Source organism: Ursus maritimus, unplaced genomic scaffold (assembly GCF_017311325.1).
Source record: "Ursus maritimus isolate PB19 unplaced genomic scaffold, ASM1731132v1 scaffold_36, whole genome shotgun sequence".
Taxonomy (NCBI): domain Eukaryota; kingdom Metazoa; phylum Chordata; class Mammalia; order Carnivora; family Ursidae; genus Ursus; species Ursus maritimus.
In genome coordinates this window covers 4863841-4882794 of record NW_024426230.1, presented here as the reverse complement: position 1 = coordinate 4882794, position 18954 = coordinate 4863841, and the positions used below count along the sequence as shown (strand labels likewise).

At 35.6% G+C, this 18954-nt stretch overlaps 1 non-coding gene across 1 annotated transcript; it reads left to right on the top strand.

Moving 5' to 3' along the window:
- Nucleotides 1–17362: 17362 nt before the first annotated feature.
- LOC121100339 lies at nt 17363–17469 on the top strand. Its single transcript, XR_005832089.1, has one exon. It is a non-coding gene; the product is annotated as a U6 spliceosomal RNA (small nuclear RNA).
- The last annotated feature ends 1485 nt before the right edge of the window (nt 17470–18954 follow it).

Here is an 18954-nt window from a genome sequence, read left to right as displayed (position 1 = left end):
CTGAAAATTTGGGAGACATGAAGGTATGCTTCATGTTGTCAAACAGACAAATAGAAATTCCTGAAAAGAATATAGGATATACAGTAAAATAATAATAGCAAAAAATTTCACAGTAATAAAAAGTGACAGAAGCACTAAAATTGATTGGGCTCACTAAGTGGAGAAAAGGATTAAATACCCTGAGCACATGCACGCACACACACCCCCACGGACAAAATGACCTCACCCAAACATCTCACAGTGATTTTTTCCACATACCCAAAATGAGTAAAATAACAAACAGCTTCCAGAAAGGAAAGCCAAAAACAAAACAACACAACAACAAATACCAAAACAGAAAATATAAAGTGAACAAAAGTTAGAATGGCGTTACAGTCTGCATCAGAAAAACCGCATGCTAGAAGACAATGGGAAATGACTCCGAGTTTCAAATGGAAGTAACTTTCCTTTTGAGTTATATGTCCACTAAATTGAAACTCAAAAGTATGAGTATAGAATTAAACATCAGAAATCTGATCTGCTACTCATCTTTATCTGGGAAGTTACTTGCAGATGTACACCAGAGTAAATCAAAAAGGAGGAAGACAGGATATCTAGGGAAGAGTAAATACTAGCTAGAAGGGCAGTAAAGGGAAATGAAAAATGATAATTATGCACCAAGCCTCCAGAGTAAACAACGGTCCAGCTGAAAGCAGGAGAAATAATTTCTTGATGGTAAATGTGCAGTGTTAGAAGATCATTAGGATAACATAAAGACAAAATGTAACATAAAGCACTTGGAGCGATGAAGCCCTCATTACAAAAAATAAAATGATTTAATCTAATATTAATTATAAATTACTTTTCTTTGTGGTGAGCCATATGTACATTATCGTAATATAGGAAAAGTAGCCTGTTATTAAAAGCCTTTCAAAATCATTTTTTCCTGATGGTCCCAGATCCTATGTATTTACTCTCAAGGAAAATTATACAGCCATTAATTGTTGCATGGTAAATGTTTATCCTTGCCTGTTAAAAAAATGTTGTATTCCCTTCAGGTAACGTCCTCTCACAACCATGTCATAGGAGCCTGCTGAAATTCTGTTTATTCATATCACTGTGGGTAAAACACAAAGGCAAACAGCTTCATCCACAGGTCTAGCTGCAGTACTGTGAGAGTTATAATCTCTCTAAAATCTCTCTTGATTTGCGGCCAATAGACTCTGTTTTCTTTTGCCTTTATATCTCAGTAGCACTTTGTTTCACCTCTCTAATGATATTTATGTCCTGTTACATAGTATTTAGGTACTTATTTCAACCTTCCCATGAGATTGAATTTTTTTTTTAAGATTTTATTTATTTATTTGACAGACAGAAAGCCAGCAAGAGAGCGAACACAAGGAGGGGGAGTGGGAGAGGAAGAAGCAGGCTCCCAGCGGAGGAGCCTGATGCGGGGCTGGATCCCAGAACGCCGGGATCACACCCTGAGCCGAAGGCAGATGCTTAATGACGGAGCCACCCAGGCGCCCCGAGATTGAATATTTTTAAGGAGCAGGCAGAGACATTCTCACTTCTATATTCAGCATCTTGGCCACAATAGGTGTTTGCTAAATATGTCATGAATTGAAATGACTCAGACCAATCAAATCACCTTAAGCCTTGCCTCTATATAAATTGTGGGTAGAGGACTGTTAAACTGTAATTTCCAGGGAGGGCTTTTGCATAAAGCTTATCAGAGAGTCCTTCCTGATTTACTTGACAAAAATGAACATTTATAAGGCTAGATTGCAGCTTCTATTAGTCCACTCCCCAATTCAAACTGTTCTGGGGCTCCCACTGTCTATTGCATCCATTAAAAACACAGTATAATATTTAAAGCCTTTCTCAGATTGTAGGCTTCTTTCAGAGCCTTCATTTTAATAATTACATAACGTATATTTGCACTCAGTAACTATTAGGTAAAAGTATGATTTAATAAATTAATGAAGTATTTTCGGAATAAGAGATCTAAGCCTACCACCTTTTAGTTCAAGCAGTCATTGATATGCTATGGAGAAAGCACCTGGAAGTTAAAGTTCTTGTTTCACTTTAAAAAAAAAAAAAATACATAAAAGAGAAATAAAATTCCTGCCATCCTCACTCAGTAGGATACCACAAAGATTAATGAGGTAATGTAATAAAAAGTGCATTGAGCTATTCATATGAATGGTGCTTTACAGAGGTACTTTATTGTAATTATTCTCTGCATTTACCTTTAATGCCATATCTAAAGGATTTTGGACTAGAAAAGAGAGTAACTTTCCAGTATACAAAAGTTGTTTCAAAGTCATCTGTCCCAATCTTGACTGTTAGCTATTTTTTCTTAAGTTAATTAAAATACTCACTTTACCCAATTTCTATTATAGATAAATGTCATGAATTAAGTGAGGTAATATATTTAAAGTCTCTGGTTCTTTTTTTTTTTTTTAAAGATTTTACTTATTTATTCGACAGAGATAGAGACAGCCAGCGAGAGAGGGAACACAAGCAGGGGGAGTGGGAGAGGAAGAAGCAGGCTCATATCAGAAGAGCCTGATGTGGGGCTCGATCCCAGAACGCTGGGATCACACCCTGAGCCGAAGGCAGACGCTTAACCGCTGTGCCACCCAGGCGCCCCTAAAGTCTCTGGTTCTTGATAAGACCCTAGTAAATGCTTGGTTTTTGTTGTTGCTGTTATCGTTTATAGTCAAAATGGTTATAGAAATTGTTTTAGAAGTTATATAAATATAATTTGCAGGAATAGCTGGAAAAAGAGGACAGCTCAGGGAGCAAATTAAAGTTGGAATGTTAGCATTTAATAGACTATCCACAATAGAGTAAAGGAATAGAGATCATATTCTTAGATGATAGTTGCCTGCTTGTTCATGTGCTTTTGAGTGTCCTATTGTCCAATCATATCACAGTTTAAAGTTTAACTTTCAAAAACAGTGCATAATGATGGTCTAGTTGAGATAAAGTTTTTCAAAAAACAACTCATCGCTAAGTGATCATTACTGAAGAATTTTCTTTTTTGGAATGCAGGAGGTATAACCCAAAGGCAGACTGCTTTCAATGTAGTGATAAATTGGATGTTAATAGCCACGGGTAAATAACGTATGCCGAACAAAAGTCATGGTGATAAGCCTATATGCATCATATTAAACATATAGGTATTATACTTCCTGATTTCAGAATATTATTACAGAGCTCCAATAACCAAGAGAGTTTGGTACTGGCATAAAAACATACATATGGATCCACGAAAAAAAAAAGAAAAATGGAGAGCCCAGAAATACCCCCCCCCCCCCCCACACACACACAGAGTCAACTGATTTTCACAAGGGTGTCAAGAATACACAACGGGGAAGGACAAGTGTCTTTGATAAATGGTGTTGGGAAAACTAAACAATCTCATGTAAGAGAATGAAACAGTATCCCTCTTTTATGCCACTCACAAAAATTAAGATGAATTAAAGACTTAAATGTAACACCTGAAACCATATAACTCCTAGAAGAAAACATGGGAGAAAAAGCTTCTTGTCATTGGTCTTGGCAATGATTTTATGGATACAATACCAAAAGCACAGGCAACAAAGAGCAAAAATAAGCAAGTGGGGCTATACTAAACTATAAAGCTTAAACTTAGCAAAAGAAACAGTCAAGCAAATGAAAAGGCAATCTATGGAATGACAGAAAATATTTGCAGATCACATATCTGAAAAGGGGTTAATATTCAAACTATATAAGGAACTCACACAACTCAATACCAAAAAATAAATAATCTAATTATACAATGGGCAAAAGATCTTAATATACATTTTTAAAAGAAGACACACAAATGGTCAACAGGTACGTAATAGGTACTCCATATCACCAATCATCACCAATCACCAGGAAATGCAAATCAAAATCATAATGAGATATCACATCACAACTGTCATACCAGCTAGTACCAAAAAAAGCAAGAGATAAGTGCTGGTGACAATGTAAATAAAAGGTAACCACAGTTCACTGTTGGTATGAATGCAAACTAGTGTAGCCACTATGGAAACAATATGGACTCCTCAAAAAATGAGAAACAGAACTACCATATGATCCAGCAGTTCCATTTCTGGGTATATATCCAAAAGAAATGAAACCATTATCTTGAAGATACATTTGCATTCCCATGTTTACTGAAACAGTATCCACAATAGCCAAGACTGGAAACAACCTAAGTGTCCACTGATGGATGAATGGATAAAGAAAATGTGGTAGATCTTATCAGATATGTCATTTGCAAATATCTTCTCCCATTCCACAGGCTGCCTTTTAGTTTTGTTGACTGCTTCCTTCACTGTGTAGGAGCTTTTTATCTTAAGTCCCAATAGTTCATTTTTGGTTTTGTTTCCCTTGCCTCCAGAGATGTGTCTAGTAAGAAGCTGCTATGTCATATGTCAAAGAGGTGGCTGCCTGTGTTCTCCTCTAGGACTTTGATGGTTTTCTGTCTCACATTTAGGTCTTTCATCCATTTTGAATTTATTTTTGTGTATGGTGTAAGAAAGTGGCCCAGTTTCATTCTTCTGCATCTTGTCCAATTTTCCCAACATCATTTGTTGAAGAGACAGTCTTTTTTCCATTGGATATTCTTTCCTGCTTTGTCAAAGATTGGTTGACCATAGAGTTGTGGGTCCATTTCCAGGTTTTCTATTCTGTTCCATCGATCTATATCTGTTTTTGTGCCAGTATCACACTGTCTTGATGACTGTAGCTTTGTAATATAGCTGGAAGTCTGGAATCATGATGCCTGCAGCTTTTCTTTCCTTTTTCAACATTGCTTTGGCTATTCAGGGTCTTTTATGGTTTCATACAAATTTTAGGATTGTTTGCTCTAGCTCTGTGAAAAATTCTGGTGATATTTTAATAGGATTAGTATCCAAAATCTATAAAGAACTTCTCAAACTCAACACCGAAAAAAACAAATAATCCGGTTAAGAAATGGGCGGAAGACATGAATAGACATTCTTCCAAAGAAGACATCCAGATGGCTAATAGACACATGAAAAGATGCTCAACATCGCTCATCATCAGGGAAATACAAATCAAAACCACAATGAGGCATCACCTCAGACCTGTCAGAATGGCTAAAATTAACAACACAGGAAACAACAGATGTTGGCGAGGATGCAGAGAAAGGGGAACCCTCTTACACTGTTGGTGGGAATGCAAACTGATGCAGCCACTCTGGAAAACAGTATGGAGGTTTCTCAGAGAGTTAAAAATAGAATTACCTTATGACGCAGCAATTGCACTAGTAGGTATTTACCGAAAGGATACAAAAATACTGATTCAAAGGGGCATGTGCTCCCCAATGCTTATAGCAGAATTATCAACAATGGCCAAATTATGGAAACAGCCCAAATGTCCATCAGCTGATGAATGGATAAAGATGTTACACACACACACACACACACACACACACACATTGGAATAATGGGTAAAGAAGATGTCATATACACACATACAGACACACACACACACAGGAATATTATTCAGCCATTAAAAAACAATGAAATCTTGCCATCTGCAACATGGATGACTTCTGCATTATGCTAAGTGAAATAAGAGAAAGACAAATACTGTATGATCTCACTTATATGCAGAATCTAAAAAAAAAAGAAAAGAAAAAGAAATTTATAGAACTAGAGTTGATTAGCGGTTGCCAAGAATGAGGGTATGTACGTATGTGTGGGTGGGTAGGATAAATGGGTGCAGGTGATCATAGGGTACAAACTTCCAGTTAAAAGATGAGTAATTTCAAGGGATATAATATATGGCATGATGACTACTGCTAACAATACCATACTGTATATTTTAGAGTGGTTAAGAGAGTAAATCTTAGAAGTTCTCATCACGAGAACAAAAATTATAACTATGTGAGGTGATAGGTGTGTTAACTAATCTCATGGTTGTAATCATTTCACAGTTACACATATATCAATCATTAGGCTGCACACCTTAATCTTGCAAGGTTATATGTCAATGTTATCTCAATAGAGCGGGAAATTAAATAAATCTAAGGAGACATATGTGACAGGCAGACATCTGAAATGGTCTCCAGTGATGTCCACCTCCTGGTATTCATGTTCTTGACTACTCAACACTCATGCTTTGAGTATTGGCGGAATATATGACTTGCTTTTCACCAACAGAAGATGGACAAAAAAAAAACAAAAACAAAAACAGCATCTCACTTCTGTGATTATGTCACGAAAGGTTGTGACTTCTGTACTGCTAGCACACTTCATTACCTTCCTGGCTTACATGGTTGATGAAGCAAACTGCTATGTGGGAGAGGCCCACATGACAATTAACTACAGGAATCTCTGACCAACAGCTATTGGAAGAACTGAGGTCCTCAGTCAAACACCCCTTAGGAACTGAATGCTGTCAACAACTACTAAGTAAGCTTGAAATTGGATCCTCTTCTAGTGGAGCCATCGGATGGAACTGTAAACTTTGGCTAATACCTTGGTTGCAGATTTCTGACAGACTGAAGCAAAGGATCCACTTAAGCCATGCCTGGATACTAGAGTCACAGAAACTATGAAATAATAAGTGCGTTATTTTAAGCCATTAATTTTTGGTGTGATTTGTTATGCAACAACAATATCTAATGTCTTACATTTGGAAGCTTGTTCAGAACTGATTTTTTTTTTTTTTTTGGATGAATGCGTGACAAGTAGGTATTCTGTCGTAGTTTTAGAAAAATCCAAAGCAATTAAACCAGTCCCCATGAGTTTTAATATTATTAAAATTTTCTTTTTCCTAAAACCAAAATGTTATGCAATTTGCAATATTAAAAGCTCAAGACCTGCCCAGATAGCACTAGGCTAGGGAAAGGACTTTCAAAATTTTCCAAGGCACACATTACAGTGCTTGATTGAATTATAAAAGAACATTAAGAGTTGAAACTCATTTTGATATAAAATTACCTTAAAAAGTTAGTAAAAATATTCGGAAAACACTAAAACTTGCCTTGATTTCCTGAGTATATTCAATGTTGCTATGAATAACTTCAAATAATACTACCTCTCTGAGGCAAATTTTCCTCTGGTGGATATTCACCTGACACTGGCTCTATAATGATCATTTGTGTTAAACTCCCTTGTGTTATCACAATATACATCCTATTTCAAACAGTACATGCCCTCTCTCAAACTCACCATTATGACTATGTCCTTCCAGCGTGTCCATTTATATATACTTTAGGCCAACTGGAAAGTAAGTAAAAGGGAAATAAATCTATATTTGACCCAACTTTAATATGAATAGACTGGATTAAATCGGTTTTGCTACTACATATTTTGAGTTGCTTCCCATCCATCTGTCATAAATATGTATGTATATTTACTTATTTATGTATATTTATATATTTGAGAAACTATTACATATATTATCACATAATTATTAAAAAATATTATATAATTTCCCAAACTATCTTTCTCTTTTGATCCTCATATATCCTATCCTATAATACTATCTCTAACATTTTTGTTGTTGTTGTTCCTTCTTAGGATTCCCCATCTCTCTGCTTATATTACCCATCCGTTCTTACATGCTACCGACTCTATCCATTAGAACCTTTATCATATTAATCAGTTTTGTTTTTGTTTTATAATTCCCAGTTGGACAAATACAACATCCCTGCTATGTCTGGTTTTGATGTTTGCTCTGTCTCTTCACTTTTTCCTCCCTTCGGTATGCTTTGTAACTTTTTTCTTGATAGTCCAATATAATGTACTAAGTAAAAGGAATTGCTATAAATAGGCTTTTAGTAATATGGTGGTGAAGTGCCTGGAGAGGTGAAGCATTCTACAGTCCCATGAGTAGGTTTCAGTCCTCCAGTGAGCCTGTACCACTTCGCAAGTACTTAATTTTTTTCTCCCTCCTTATGTGTGACAGGATGGCTAGAATGGGCTGGAGTTTTTTTTATCTCCCTCCCCAAACCAGTTAGTCTCTGATACTATCCCAGACTGTCAGACTCTGGTTAACTTCCCTTGAGTGTAGGTCTTATTGAAAAGAGCAGAGCGCTCTGACATATTTCAAAATGGTTTCTCCCTCACCACCCCAAGGAGGAAGCAGGAGGGGATTTTTCTCTAATATTTATTGTAGGAATCTCACTGAGCTCCTAGAGGTAAACTTCACAATATTTGGGGAGCCCCCTGATCACTGGATTCCCATGGACTTTTTTAATTCTCAGATTTGTCACACCCAACTTCAGCAATTCATCAATTACGTTCTGGTTTTCTTACCTAAGCACTGGTTCCTGACACTAGTTCCTGTAGCAGTTTCTGCTCATGAGTCTCTGCTATGGTAAGCCAAACTTCCTACATTTGCTCATCTGTCTCTCCAACCTTGAGGGGCTTGCCATGTCCTTCCCTCTCTTATGCATCAAAAAAGTTATTGATTTTTCAGTCTTTTTAGTTTTTTATTTGTCATTAGGGTAGAGTGGAGACTTTCAGAGTGCAAACTGGAAGTCTTCTACCCACTCTATATTTTTACATTCATTTACTCTCGGGCTACTCCTCCAGGAGTCAGGAATTTCACTGACTTCTTTTCCCTCATTGCTCTTGTTATTAAATTAGGCATTTTCAACATTAATGTGGTGACAACCCTAAATTCTAGTTGCACAATTACTTGCCCTCCACAACTCTAATAATAATACCACCATCCTATTACTTCAGCAACATTCTCTCATGATGACATTCTAGACCTTCCTACTGCTGGTTAGTGGTCTACCTCAGGAGTTTTAATTAGCTCCATCTAATATAAATATCTGGGCTGCCTCAGTCCTTTCTTCCCATTAAATTCAGTACTCTTTTATTTTAGTCTTCAGTCCCTGTCCACTTCATTTTACTTTAACCCATAAACTACCACTAAGCCTCACATCTTTGCTGTTAGATATAATATATTCTATTATTCTTCCCAATTATCCACTCCCTTCCCCAAAGAGTTTTATACAGCTTAGATTTGCCAAGCCTCTCTATATAATGTGTATAGTACCCTATATTCTGCGTGACCGTATGATATGGCTTGCTTTGGTCAATGAGATGTTAGTGGACATGACGTGCTGTGTTTCTAAGATTCTTTTAAGAAGACAAACAAGGTAGAACAGGGCCAAATCAATGCTGACCTGTACATCTATCAGCAAGTCATAAAAGTGTTTTGTCATTATCCACTATGATTTTAGGGTTGGTTGTTGCCACTGATAAAGCTGGTTCACATTCCCAAATTGAATCCCATGGCTCAGTATCTCTCACCAGCACCCTAACTTCCTTCCCCCTTGATTTGCTGCTTTACATACCAAAAACAAACAAAAAAACACAAAAAAATAAAATCCTCAAAAAGGTCCCCATTCTAAAACAAGCTTTTTTTTAAAGATTTGCTTATTTTAGAGAAAGTATGTGCATGCATGCACAAGTTGGGGGGTGGGGCAGAGGAAGAGAATCTCAAGCTGGCTCCATGTCGAGAATGGAGCCTGAGTTGGGGCTCAATCCCAAGACCCTAACATCATGACCTGAGTCGAAACCAAGAGTTGAACACCCAACTAACCAAGTCACCCAGACACTCCTAAAACATGGTTTCAATTATGTTCTAAGAGCTTAAGATACAAATTACATAAATGTATACTTTGTTGCCATTATACATTCTCAATTTCCAAACTTAGTGGAATTCTGAAAAATAATTTATCAATCTTTTTAGTTATCCTTGATCAACAACTTCTGTTATCCTCAATTGCCATTCCAGACCTCCTTCTCTCAAGTCTCCTACCCAGACAGCACACCCTTCTTTCTCAGCAAATTGCCTTGCATCCATCTTCATATATTTATTGATCTTTATTCAGGTACTTATTTACATCTGCAGCCATTTTCCTCCCCTTTTCTCCCCATCTCTGGATCCGATGTCATTTTTCCATTTTACGAGTAATACCACTACTCATGTTTTACCTAGTTACTACCTAATCTTACTTCTTCTTGGAATTTGATATAACTAATATCTTCTTTCTTTCCTGTGTTACAAATGTATCATCTTTGTTCTTTTTCCATCCTGCAAAACAGAAGAGCTTCAAATTCGACTATGGGTCCTTCTTCCTAATCTGTCTCTATCACACCCAATTTTGAGTGTGGTTTGTTACTACTTCTCTCAAACATACCTCAGCCCCCTCAAATCTGATTTTTACCTCCACCTTTACATTTAAGCTGCTTTGATAAACTTGTCATTACCTCAAACTTCTTTTCATGCTTAATTTGCTCTCATTGTACTTCTCTATCCTGCATTTCTTGACACTTCCTAAACAAGTTTGTTTGTTTTATTTTCACTTATCCCAATGCAGCCTTCTTCCTTTGGTTTCTGTAAGGACAGCCGTCTCTTTTAATTTCTTTTCCATTCTCTATCTGTGATGAATAAATGAATGGATTTTTTTGAACATTTCTTGCTATTATTTGAATTACTAACATAAATGTTATCTCATGGTCATTAATAAGTGTAGTGAGAATGCTTTTCTTAGGAAACTATGTTCATAATGCACAATTTGATTAGGAATAATTATTTTTGCCTTAAGACATTAGAGAAATTTTCCCTAAGAATGAAATGCTTGTTAATCCAATCATCTGTTGAAGGGCATCTTGGCTCCTTCCACAATTTAGCTATTGGGGATAATGCTGCTATGAACATATATACAATGGAATATTACTCAGCCATCAAAAAGAACAATTGCACCACATTTGCAGCAACATGGACGGGACTGGAGGAGATAATGCTAAGTGAAATAAGTCAAGCAGAGAAAGACAATTATCATATGGTTTCACTCATTTATGGAACATAAGAAATAGGAAGATCGGTAGGAGAAGAAAGGGAAGAATGAAGGGGGGGTAAACAGAAGGGGGAATGAACCATGAGAGACTATGGACTCTGGGAAACAAACTGAGGGCCTCGGAGGGGAGGGGGGTGGGAGAATGGGATAGGCTGGTGATGGGTAGTAAGGAGGGCACGTATTGCATGGAGCACTGGGTGTTATACGCAAATAATGAATCATGGAACACTACATCAGAAATTGGGGATGTACTGTATGGTGACTAACATAACATAATAAAAAAACATTATAAAAAAAAAAAGAAGAAGCTCCACAAAGAATGAAATGCTTGAAATGAGTCTTGAAGGATAACAAAACAGTAAGTAGGTACACAGAGAAAGAAGGGCACCTCATGAAAAGGGGGGAAAATAGGTTAAAATGTATTTATTAACAGAGAATTCAATGTGGCTAAAGCACCCAGGGGAATAGTAAATTATGGAATGTAGCAAATTATGAGATAAGGTGGGTCAGGATGGATTTGACCACCAAGCAACTTACCAAAATTTTAGGTGGTACCTGTAGTAAATCGGAGGTCATTGTAAGGACATTTTGAAGGGGTTTTTCATGAATGAGGGCTTTTTGTTTTGGTTTTTGTTTTTAATAGATATGACTCTCTACAGATGAAGCATGTAGAATTAACTATAAAGAAAAGAACTTGATAATCGTGAGGCTGCAGGGTATTTGGTGCAATACTGTGGAAAGACCTTCCCCCGCTGCCACAAAGTAAAAACAAGAAAGTAAAATTCAGTATATGTAATATACAAATACATAAATTTATTTTATATTATGTAGTATTTCATATATATGTTTATATATAATTACACAGATATATGTATTTTTCCAACTGAAAGAAAATGATGTTAGCTTTAGGCCCTACATCACTACAGTATATAATAGAAAGGAGTCAACAAAAGCAAAATCCTAACAAAATTAAAAGTTTCACAAATGAGCCACATTAAAAATGTCTAAAAAGTGTTCTAAGAACTTCCTAATATATTATTTTTTAAGTAAGCTAAACATTGATACAATTTGATTCTTGTATTATACAATGTTGATGTTTGGTATATGCTCCTTTTCCTATACTAATTAATACTCAGAATAAGCAAAAATAACTTGGCTACTTGCTTCATGAAATACATACTCTTAGGAAACTATGAAGCAACTAAACTATGTTATTTATAAAGTCTAATTTTTCAAAGCTTGCTTAAAGTTCTTGCTCTCCAATCCAAAGCTATTATGTCACAAACTCTGCCCAATACCAACCAGTTTCCAGACTTAGAGTCACCACATAACCATTTAGCTCATGGCTTAAAATCCTATAAATATCCTCTCCTGAATTCCCTAAGACACTACTTAAACTACGTCAAGAAGATTTAGTTCATGAGTATGTTTTTTGGATGGTCTTTTGGGAAGTTCACCCTACAGTTAATGTACTGATGCCGGTGGTAGATTTCATAGTATTATTACTACTTATTTATGTTCAATTGGTGCTAGGAAATATTCACAAGATATATTGAGATTTCAACTTGAAGCACACTGAGCTGGAATTGTTGACTTTTAGGACATCGGAAGCTGAACTGCCAGAAGAATATGGCTTTGAGAAAGATGTACCTTTTCCATTAGTGAGCTTTATGAGGGATGGTTATGCGTCTTTTGTATAGACTGCTATAATCTCAGGATCTCATGTTATGATTGGCACACAGTAGGAAATGAATATATTGTTTAATTAAAAAAAAAAAAGGTACCACTGGAGTCACTGCCATCCTAATGTGTGAATTTAACTAAGATTCCATTGGTGGTGTTCCCATATATTTGCGGCTGAAAGAAAACTGATTTCAGGATGACAATTAGCTATATGTTACTTGGTTAGGGACCAACCAGTGACAAATTGCTCAGTGGTTACCAGGCTCTCATACCCTCAGGGGAAGATATAATCTTGAAAAACTGGATTGTATATGTGCAACAAATTCCACCTATTATTATTAAATGAACTGTACTCTTTTAATATATTACTCATCATAAGTAGGCTTTTGTAAAACAAGCATGTTATCATAGAAATAAGCAAATAATAACTCAAACATTTTATCCATTCAAGTATTTATAGTATTGAAAAACAGAAGGATAATTTGTTTTGAGGATGAACTGTCCTTGTTTAGAAACATCTTTGATGGAAAAAAAGAGTTGCTGACAGAGTCTAGAGGGAAAGGGGAAAAAATGAAGGGAGGATTAAGTTCCTTTGCATCAGCAATGTATAGAACCTTTTCGTTTGCTTCTATAGTGATTTCTCCAAAATGAAAAGGGATGAAAGGAAAGGAAGGAAAAACAATGAAAAAGTGCAAAAGCATACATTATTTGAGCAGACACGACAAGTGAATAATTTACCAGTGAAGACTTGGGGAGAAAAAAACTACTTTTAGAACAATGGACGCTATCAGTTAGTCTTCAATACACTCTATTTGGGGGATAACGATTGTTACCATTTCCTAAAATTTTCAGTAAATTATTCAGCACACACAAATACCCCATGAAATTATGTATGGTTTCATGAAGTTTTATATCCAAGTGTGCATGGAAAGGAAAGTATAGGTAGGATATGGACTTAATTCATGAAATCTATTAATCTGTTGAAGTGAAGCTTTGAGTCAGAAATAATTATGATGATGTACACCACAAATGTATGTACCCTAATCCTGAGGCAGAGGTGGGTGGGTATATACTGTTATTAAATTTCTGCACACTGTACAATGTAGACTTGAGTTACTATCATAGATAAGGGCAAAGTGACAACATTTAAGAGCTAAACTAATATAAAATGATAACAAAATTCCAAAACAAAAACCACCACGAAAGTGATTCCACATATGGAATATGCTAAAAAGAAGAATTTCCATGTATTTATTTGTAGGTAATGCACAAAAATATTTTTTCCACATCCTATACAATCTCAGGCAAAACTTGAAGAAAGCATAGTGCATAGATATAGTATATCATTAGTTATCATTTATGGTAATTCTATATTGTAAAATGTAGTCCCTGATAATCCAATTTCATGTTTACCCATTAAATTTTTGTTTTTTCATAGATAATAGAATGTTTGTGGGATGTAGATTTGATCAAAGAATGTAAAATGATGAACTGCACATTGAAATTACCGTATTAGGTGATATGAGCTTTAAAATTTTACCAGCTTTGAACTTATAACTCTGCCATTAAACATGATTTTCAACACCATCAATTAAAATTTGTTCAGTACTCTAATTTGTTATGTGCTTAAGCACTTCAGGAATATAATTTATTGACATCAACCTATTTTAAGTATGTTTAAATTCTATTTTAACAGCCATTTGAAATATGCCATCTAGTCTCCTCCAAAAAATGAAGCAATAATGGAAAAGTCAAAAGCATAATATGTTGGTTTCCTTTTAGTGCATGAAAGAAAGAATGAAAGAAAGAGGAAGAGGAGAGAAATAAGAAAGAAAGAAAAAGAGAAAAAGCAGTTCTGAATACTGAACACCAAAGAAGTGAGAAGGTTAGACACATTTTGACTATATCATCTCATCAGTTTCCATTATAAATTAAAATGCCACCTCTCAGGTTCACTTTGAAACCATCTGGAATTTTATGCCATCCATTTGAAAGCCTCTGAATGGGTTATTTATAAATCTGAAATGGCCAATAACAATTCATTTACATTTTAAAGATTTTATTTAAGAGAGAGAGAGTGGGGGGGAGAGGCAGGTAAGAGGGGGAGAGAAAATACCAAGCACACTCCTTGCTGAGCACAGAGCCCGAGGCTGGGCTCAATCCTAGAACCCTGAGATCATGACCTGAGTGGAAACCAAGAGTCTGACGCTTAACCATGTGAGCCACCCAAACACTCCTTCATTTACCATTTTAACACTAGCTACTTTATCTATATTTTAGAGAAAGAAACAGGTGGGGGGAAAAAGCCCCTTTTTGAACCACAGCATCCTGAATCCAAATTCAAATTAATAACCCTGGATTTACTCACAAGGAGAACACTGCAACATTTTTGTTGTTGTTGTTTGTAAGCACTTCTAACATTCTTCATCTAAAAAATAAGCAACTCTCTGTGCCACAATGGTTCATGACCTGATCCTTTAAATAGAATGCATCTACAGGATCACTGAACAGTCCCATCAGATGCTCTTGAAAGGCAAAATTCCTTGATGAGAGATTCCTGGGACATAACCATCCCCTGAACTCAACAACAGTTTAAAAGCAAGGTAGGGTTTAAACTGGCCATTGGCTACACAAGAACCTCTCAGGTTCTCATTGAAATAAGTTGGGATTTCTATGCCACTCATTTGTATGGATGTTTTATGTGTTTTTAAATTAAGTTCTAATGGGAAGCATTTATTAAAAAAAAAGGCAAACTCATTCATCTTAGTGGTAGAGAAATATAACTTCTAAAATTATGAACAGGGAATAAATACTATCTCTATATTCTTATTTACCTTTTATCTGCTAAAAGGATAAGGAAAAAAGTTAATGGTAATAAGAGACAAGATTAAACTTTTTTATTAATGTAATTTATTTCCATAGGATAACACTAAAGCAAACAGTTTAGTGGCACTTAAAAAACTGGATTTGATTTAGTGAATGGAAAGAGTATCTGTAGTTATTTTAGCTGGGGCTGAGGCAATTAAAGGCTTTATATCTGCATGCTTCATAATAAAAATTAGATACTTAGCTGGAGAAAACTTATCCTTTTATTCTGGTGGTTTATTATAAGTAAATGTATTCTCTCAAACAACTATATAGCTTTTTTCGAGGTTCAGAAATCCTTCTATCTGGGAATCTGGGGATCCAAGGGTTCTTACCTTGATGAAAATCTTAGACTATTCCTTAAACGACCATAGTGCAACACAATAAAAAGAATTATGATATTAAAGCTGTGTGGCATTCATCAAATGGTAACCCAGGGGTGAAAGGTCCTATATCCCATTTCCAACTCTTTGACCATCTACTGAACTACTGTATTTTTCTCTTTAAAATTACCTAAAAGATATAAGATATCCTCGTGCTTATAAGATTTTTGAAATTTTAAGGAATCAAAAGAAATTTGTTCTGTGAGCAGGTTTTTCAGTTTGGTTTGGGGCCTTTGATTCAGGGAACAAGCAATCTCCTTCTAACTCTCTCCAATGGACAGATGTCCTCTTTCAACCTGTCTCTTGGTCCAGTACAAATCAATGAACTCAAGACCCAATACACCATGTCTTAAAAATCCATTTAGAAAACAATTGCTCTATTCAAAGTTCATCTCCTTCCTTTATCAGAAATTGCTGGAAATGTAATTTTGCAGCAAGCATTTCATTTCTTGTCATGAAATAGACTGAGGTAAATGTAAAGTCAATGATTAGATAAATGTAATGTCTTGGGCTGACGCCACGATGCAATATTTGATGGTGTGGTCAGTACTGATGGATGTTTTGTATAGTTACCCAGTTGTATAATAGGACAAATTCCCATGACTCTATTTAAAACACCATGTGGCTCCTCTCAATTAATATTACCGAAAGTACTTTGGCACAAATACAAAAAGCATGAGGGATTAGTGCTGAGCACACAAGTGCAAGTCTTCTTTGCTCTACAGATTCTCCTTCATACAATAAACCGTATCTGTGTGCAATTTATTTACTAAGCCACACTGCATGCAGTAAATAACACAACAAAGATTATTCCTCCTTCAAAAATCACTACTATGAGATTATAAATAGAAAGCGTGTGCTCAGTAATCTCCAATAGTACAGTTAAGGATTAAAACCTGATGAAGTTAACACATACATAGGCACGCACATAAGCACTACAGCCATAGATACACATTGTTTATGAAAGTCTCTTCATTTTAATGTCAAGAAAATATATTTATCTTCTTTATCTCCTGCTATCAATATACATATTCAATATAAGGGGGGGGGAGAAAGAGATGATTTCCTTTGAGAATAAAAAACAGAATATTAGTAATACCTTTAGAAAATATCTTTTGGAAATGTACAGGCTAAATTTTCTGGCACACTGATACCCAGACTACATAACACAGGAATTAATCAAATGATACAATAATAAGTATCTTTTTAAAGCTCCCCTTCCCTTGATGACTGTTCTTCAGTGGTTGTATTTCAGTGTTATACAGAAACCCATGATTATCAAGAACAATATTCAGTCACTATCATGTGTTTCAAATTGATACGTTTCCACTATTGACCTTTTTAAAAATGAAAAAGTCTAATATTTTTTTAAAACATCTAACACTTAAATAATTGTCAATACACCAACATTTTATTTTCTAGTGTCCTCAGGTCCACCAGAGGATAGTGATTTAGAAACTTTGTTGTCTCTACTATTGAAGTAAAGTGAAGAATATGTGACCACTATTTGTAACACTTAAAAAAAATATATGACCATTTTTTAATTATTAGTATTCATATTAACCACAATCCTATAGTTATACTCATTTCAGTAGCACACATACTAAAATTAGAATGATACAGAGAGGTTTAGCATGTCTCCTGCACTAGGACAACGTGCAAATTTCTGAAGTATTCCACAAATCCATGTGCATATGCACGTGCGCGCGCGCACACACACACACACACACACACACACACACACATTATATAATCCCTTGGTTCCGTATAATGAAAAAAAAATCTTGATACATTTTTGAAGTCATATGTTTATGACCATGACTTACAAATATAGATATATTTTGAAATTGTTGTAATTTTGTAATTTTCTAAGTTTTAAATCGTTCTTTGTAAATTTTTTTTTTTTAATTTCTCCAGAGATACTTGATTTTTCTCTGCATTGGTGGAATTCTATATCACACAATCCTGTTTTTTAGCATGTTTTCTTTTTTCTCTGAAATCTCTTCTTTTTATTTCTATTTCTGGTGTTACAAAATGGCATGATAAAGTATAACTTAGTTGAGACTTTTTTTAATTTAATAATATTTTTTATTATATTATGTTAGTCACCTTACAGTACATCCCTAGTTTTTGATGTAAAGTTCCATGATTCATTACTTGCGTATAACACTCAGTGCACCATGCAATACATGCCCTCCTTAATACCCATCACCAGCGTATCCCATTCCCCCACCCCTCTTCCCTCTGAAGGCCTCAGTTTGTTTCCCAGAGTCCATAGTCTCTCATGGTTTATTCCCACTTCTGTTTACCCCCACCCTTTCTTCTTCCCTTTCTTCTCCTACCGATCTTCCTACTTCTTTTGTTCCATAAACGAGTGAAACCATATGATAATTGTCTTTCTCTGCTTGACTTATTTCACTTAGCATTATCTCCTCCAGTCCTGTCCATGTTGCAGCAAATGTTGAGAAATCATTCTTTTGGATGGCTGAGTAATATTCCATTGTATATATGGACCACATCTTCTTAATCCAGTCATCTGTTGAAGGGCATCTCAGCTCCTTCCACGATTTAGCGATTGTGGACAATGCTGCTGTGAACACTGGGGTGCATATGGCCCTTCTCTTCACTACGTCTGTATCTTTGGGGTAAATACCCAGTAGTGCAATTGCTGGATCATAAGGTAGCTCAATTTTTAACTTTTTAAGGGAGCTCCACACTGTCTTCCAGAGTGGCTGTACCAACTTGCATTCCCACCAACAATGAAGGAGGGATTCCCTTTCTCCACATCCTCTCCAACATTTGTTGTTTCCTGCCTTGTCCACTTTTTTCCATTCTAATTGTTGTAAGGTGGTATCTCAAGGTGGTTTTGATCTGAATTTCCCTGATGGCTAATGATTTTGAACACTTTTTTCATGTGTCTGTTAGCCATTTGTATGTCTTCATTGGAAAAGTATTCATATCTTTTGCCCATTTTTTGATTGTTTCTTGTGTATTGAGTTTGAGAAGTTCTTTGTAGATCTTGGATACCAGTCTTTTATTTGTAGTGTCATTTGCAAATATCTTCTCCCATTCCCTGGGCTGCCTCTTAGTTTTTTTGACTGTTTCCTTGGCTGTGCAGAAGCTTTTGATCTTGATGAAGTCCCACAAGTTCATTTTATCTTTTGTTTCTCT